Below are 6,768 nucleotides of genomic sequence, written 5' to 3'. Positions count from 1 at the left end.
ATAATGAAGATTCCGATTAGCATACCCTTTCATCCTCTTTCCTACATGGGGATTCTGAACCAAAAGGAAATGCCCACACAGTCACTCATTCCTGTCCTTGATGTATGACATTGAATTAATGATGTCAGAGATACAGACTAAGACGGAAACTCATCAATTCCCCCGAACAAGCTTGCACCCAGTTACAATAAAGATAAATGCAATGCTTTTGGTGGTGACAGCCAAAATAGAGGTCAGTGATTACCTGGAGGAGAGGGCATGATTGAAGTTCTTCAAAGGCAGTTTGCTAAAGAGGAAGAGACACCAGAGGGAAACGGGAAGGCAGAAGGGAGATTAAAAGCTCTGTAACTGTCAAGAGTGAAGCCAGTCTATCTGCCCCCTTCTCCACCACCTTCACCGTTTCTGATTAATCAGCACCGTTTCCTATTCGAAGGCAATTTTGTTTTTGAAATGTGATATTTTAAATAGTTGATTCCTTTCTCAAACACAAGCACAGTTCTCAAAATGAGAACAGTACATACAAAGGATAAAGTACTTATTCTGCCAATCCACCACCATTATACATTTTCAGCTCATTTATTCCTTTTGTTAAGTGACTGTGTTATGCATTGCTACGCTGAAACCATTTAGCAGGTGTGCTCTGTTTCCCTTTGCTATGATTGCATTGCTGAATGCAACAGGCATGTTTTCAAGTTCATGCACCACTGTTTTCCACAATCATCAATGTAGTACAGTACTGACCGCGCCCTCACTTTGCATTGTGTTTGTTTCTTGGCTGACTGAATAGGAACCCTTCCACAAACTTCCATACATGGTGTATTTTAATCACTACAAAACTACAATGATTTCACTCTGGTTATTAATATGTTAGGAATAAAAATGTTGAGGCAAGAGGAATTTACGTAAATAGTAAGACTTCATTTCTATTAAGAGGAAGAAGTGTAGTGGGAATGCTGTGTTTTGTCCCCAAACTCTTCTTTCAACTCTTAATAATTATGAGGGGACCAGTTTAGTTTCTGATGGCCTCAGTTTTCTCCTGATGCTGTCTCTCAGGCTTGCTCCAATGGACCAAATGGAAACTCATCTCAAGTGGTGGATTCACAGGTGGTACACTAGAATTTATAGCAACAGCCCGGATAAATTTATCATTTGCGGAGCTAAGCCAGAATGGACAGCTGCCACCAGGTGGCACCAAATACAATTTAAAAATGGATGCAGTCGGTGTCCCTGATGGTCCTTTAGTTGGGCACTCTCATCTTTAGTATTTTTGTAACTTTGAAGTTTACAATATTTAATGTGTGTTGATTCCATTTATCTTGTTACAGTGGAGTTTTCTCTTTAGTGCTTGAAGCTGAAAAAAATCATGATAGAATATTAAGTTTCTGAATGTGATTATACGTTGGACATGTGATTTTCCGGGAAGCTGAAAAGTCATAGGTTACCAATCCACTGATTTCTTAACACTCCCTTGGCAAAGGCGGGAGGGTATGGACAGACTGCTGTGAGTAGCGCATCACTGGGATTCCTTTTCTTCCGGTTTTGTCAGATGATACAGAGGGTGTTCCCAGTCCTTATAGTGACTCTGCTTCTCCTTAGATGTAATGTCAACAAGAGAAAGACAAATTAGGCCTTTTGCAGCAGATTGCTTAACCAATATCCCAAGGAAACTACCAGGACTGTGTCTTAAGAATATTTTCAAAACTATATGATCATAAATCCCCGGTGGTTATATACCAACGAGATATTGATTGTAAAAGGGAAGTTACACCCATGATCCCTTGTATCCGTGCAGGACATACCCAGATACTAAATTCTCAGGACAGCATTCCAGAGGGGCAATGTGGGGAGGGATGCTGGCAGAGGGCTTCAAAGGCTGTAGCAATGGTAGCAAGGGCAAGTAAGCAAGAAAAGCAATAGTTACAAGACAGGGTGTTTCTGCAGGAGTAGGTTTTTAAGGGAAAAGAGGGGAGAATGTGCTAGGGTGAGCAGTTGACTTCCGATTGGAAATAAGAAGCAAATAACGAATTTTGATTGTTGGACCTTGGTGTTTCCTCTCAGGGATGCATCCGTGGCCCAACAAGGGAATAGACCTTTGGTACTAGCTTTGGGAATGTAATCTAGCAGTTCTTAGCAAGGGGGAGAGGGGTAAGGGCTCCCATGCCCCACTTTGGTTCAGATTCTTTATGCTTCATTAGGTTGAGCAGGTTTAACCATGTCATACACATGGATTTTTTTTTTTTACAATATGTTCAACATCTCTGTGAACTTAAAACACTCCAAAGTGTATTTATTTAACTTTATTTATTCATTTGTTTACTTATTTATTCTCTGTGTGGTGTGTTGTACACATGTTACTGTGTGTGCCTTTATGTGAAGGTTCATATGCTCATGTGTATGCATGTATGTGGATACCAGGGGTTGGCATTAGTGTTTTTACCCTGTGTTTTTCTCCAGAACACTGGAATGGAACATATCAGGCTTTATTTGTGGGGATTTAGTAGGGATTTAGCTCAGGTCCCAAACCTTATGGGACAAGTATTTTATAAGCAGAGCTGTCTCCCAAACCCTTCAAAATTAAATTCACTGACAAAAATATTAAGCACTGAAGTTCAGAATCCAAATTTTCATTCTGGAGGTATTTGGAAACACACCTCAGCTTTAAATTTTGATATTGTAATAGATTACATGGTCAATTACACAGGGGTGTGGTAATACATTTATAATGTGACACTTGGAGCCATTGGCATGATTAATTACCATGCATTAAAGATTGGCTGAGGAACCACACTTCAAAATGATTATGGGATTATTAGTATTTAAACATGTCCTAAACTGGGACATGACAAAGACGTGCAGCATGTTTTCTTCAGAGAATATTTCAAATTGCGAAGTCCTACATGCAAATCCTTAGTTAGAGACAAAGGTAAAATAATTTGGAGGGGAATTTTCATTACTGCTTCTGAAACTTTCAGTTGTTCTGGCTCTGTTAAGATATATTCTGTATTATTTTTGTGTATTGGAAAATTTTGAATATTCAGACCTATGGCCACTTTTTATTTTTAAGCAATACCTCATTACATATATGGCAATACAAGTCACAAATACAGAATGGAATGAAGCTGTACCCAACAATCTTGCCTTTTGAGAACCACAAAGAAATTGAAGGCTTTCACTTCCTTCCTTTAACATTCTTTAACAATTCTTGACTTCATATGCCTGGAAAAATATCACTACTGAGTTTTGAAGAACATTTTACTATTCCTGTCTTCTAGCTCAATACTGGAAAAGAATCTACACAATATTGATCAGTTATATTTCATATGTATGGTATTTACTACCCTGGATTAAATTAAAATTGCAATGTAGATTATATTGTTCAATATGGAAATGTTACTCACTGGGTATATATTTAAACTCAAAGACTTCTGTTCTTTAGATTTGGAAAGTATAATAATGGTAAGCAAATAAATCAATTGATATGCTTTGATACAAAATACTATTAGTAAATCGCCACAGTAACTCTGCAGTTGTTTTAACTTGCATGTGTGATTTTATTTTCAGCCTTACAACATATAGATGATTTTTCCCAGTGTGCTGCCCTATTTAAACTTTTTTAGCAAGCTTGCATTTGTTTCCAATAGTTTCCTGACAGTGAAGTGACAATGTCATCAGTTTGGTAAATCAAGAGGAAAGAATATCAGATTTTTATATGCTGAAGCCTCAAGAAAGAAAGAAAGAAAGAAAGAAAGAAAGAAAGAAAGAAGGAAGGAAGGAAGGAAGGAAGGAAGGAAGGAAGGAAGGAAGGAAGGAAAAGAAAAAAAAGAAAAACACATGCATGAAATAATAACAGATTGTAGCATTTGTTCTTTTGACCATGTCTTGGCAGTGTTGACAGTTCTTAAAACAACGAATCTAGGTAATTCCTCATCAGTTCATTCTAGGTATTCTGAACAGTTTCAGTCAAATGCAAATATTTTATTATTGAGGTGTGATTCATAAGCTTGAGATAATGACATAGTAAATATGAGTGCATTGTCTTCAAACTATAGCAAATTTTAATTAACACTGTATCTCATGTCACATTCTCTATGACACCAGGAATATCGAGTTACAAACAACTCATTTATATTTTATACATAAATTTAGAACATGTAAAATCAACTTGTTCTGTATAGAATGGTTTTATATTCTAAATTCTCACCTTTTAAATTTGGTTTACAATTATATAAATAATTATTATTTAATACTGAAAGTGAATTGCCATACAAAATATGAATTGTGGTTTTAAATGAAATATTTAATTTAAAATGAGACATTATTTATGTGTATCAATCCTGCTGTTATCTTAGTTTGTCTTCAAGTATACAGGCTTTTAAAGCTTTTTGTCATAAATCACATACTTTGTATTATTTTCTGAATGTATCACTTATTAAAAAGAAATATGGGAGAACTAAAGAGAAAAACAAAATAAATATTTAATTCAATTATTTTTCATCCTTTTAATAGCTTTTCTGTAATATTAATTTTGAAACTCAGAGGCACTTGGACTTAATGGTTATAGTCCTAAATGTGATTTACATTGCCTTCTTGTGGAGCCATTTAATAGAATATATGCTAATTTAAATGATGAATGTAACAAAATGCCTCCAAAGTATTCAACTACACAGGGGAATATAAACATCTTAGTGGATCATATACAACAAACCAGTACATATATGTATGCATAGATTTACATCTTAGGTGACTGTTTTCCTTAATTACCCAACGTATAGTTGCTGCTAAATTTACTGCTATGACATATCTGTATAAATATATTAAGACTCATGACTACGGATAATCTTAGAAACTAGCAGGAGGGAAAATGTCATCAATATGTCTCTAAGAAATATGGTAATTTGGTGGTAATTTGAAACGTAATTTCTCTAAAATACAACATATAGCATATATATATATATGTGTGTGTGTGTGTGTGTGTGTGTGTGTGTGTGTGTGTGTACACCTCTCTTATTTATCTGACACTGAATGTTTTCCATCTACAGATATATAACAATAAATTTGTAACTAACTAGGATAATTGATTTGATATATTCCTGAATATATTTTTAAACTCATAAAACCTTGTATACATGAAATATCCTGAATTTCTTGTTAAGATTTCTCTTTTCTTTTCCTCCTGAAATTTTTGGCTTTAATGTTATTTCTTTGGCATTCAAATACTAATCATAAATTCCTATCAATTCTGAAATGACATTCTCCCAATATGCTATAGGTGTTAACTGTAATTAATCCTGAACAGCTGTGGTAGATTTTTTTATGTGTGACATTTGTTAAAATCCCATCCTTATTTTTCGGTTATTATTCAATATCTGGATAGTTTTATCCATTAGATAATATATTTACTTCCTTACAGAAATAAATATTTTTAGTAATAAGGCATAAGGTTTTAAGAAAGAATGCAGTTTCAACCAATTTTTTTATGTGCAGCTAACAGCAATCGTGCACCACCTCCAATTCAAACTTCAGCCATATTAGACTAAAGCAACATTCATTCCCTGGGAAGCAACCAAGGTTCCCTCAGAGGGACCACTCATCCATAGTTGTCGATTTCCATTGATGTGTAATTAAACAACATAGACATGATAGCTTTGCAAGAAAACAGTTTGGTGTTCACTACTGTTCTCCTGGTAATTTGGAATCTATTTCCTTTTATTGTTATCTTTGGCTGTGGTCTATGTACATGGTTTCAAATGCTTCATAAATGTGCGAGACTAGTTGGTAACATCAACTCAGAAATCAGCTTTTGAGAAAGTATGTTGCTTGCCATCATAGTCCTCAACATTGCTTGACTTTAGCCCAAACATTGTGCCTCCATTCCAAGAAGAATGCTCTAGGAAGTGATGGAAAACATTTGCTACTTTAAGGTTTAGACCTCAAAGTCACACAAAACCTATCTTTCAATACAATTTTGTAAGAGATTTTTGAATGACATAATTTTCTAATGAGCAAAACCAGGACCCCTGAACTTGGCTATGAGTAAATGCAACATATATAGTCAACTAATTATCAATATCATACATTGTATATGTATACATTAATGATTACTTGAAGTTGAGATTTTATGGAACTGAATATTCACTTACTCATTTCATTTATAAGTTTCAGAAAATATTAACCATCTAATGTACACTATGATAAAAGTATAATAATCAATATTATAAATAAAGCACAAATCAGGAAGCAGCCATGTCAAGAAAGAGGAAAGAAATCATGCAGAGAAATACACATATTTCATTTGTAACTTAATCTTATAAATGTAGTAATTTTGTGGAATTTCAGACAAATATTTTTATTTTTTGTTTTTTGGGTGTTTTTTTTTTTGGTTTTTAGAGACAGGGTTTCTCTGTGAAGCTTTGGAGCCTATCCCAGCACTCTCTCTGTAGACCAGGCTGGCCTCGAACTCACAGAGATCCACCTGCCTCTGCCTCCCAAGTGCTGGGATTAAAGGCATGTGCCATCAACGCCAGGCTCAGACAAATATTTTTTGGGGGGTCAAAACATTTTATTCAGAGACTTGGGGGAAAGGCTGGCGAGGTCCACGCTGTCTGTGTCCTACACTGGGCAGATCTGGAGTCCTACCATCGCTAACAGCTCAGACAAATATTTTAAGTGTAAATTTATCAGTCTATTATAGCTGAGAAGTGTATGCTGTGTGTATACATATGTGTGTCTTAGAAGATTGCTGTGATTATTCCATAATCCTGTGAGTAT

The sequence above is a fragment of the Cricetulus griseus genome, chromosome 4 (genome assembly GCF_003668045.3).
Source record: "Cricetulus griseus strain 17A/GY chromosome 4, alternate assembly CriGri-PICRH-1.0, whole genome shotgun sequence".
NCBI classification, from domain to species: domain Eukaryota; kingdom Metazoa; phylum Chordata; class Mammalia; order Rodentia; family Cricetidae; genus Cricetulus; species Cricetulus griseus.
The sequence above is the reverse complement of the archived record's forward strand: the minus strand, read 5'-3'. Positions refer to the sequence as shown.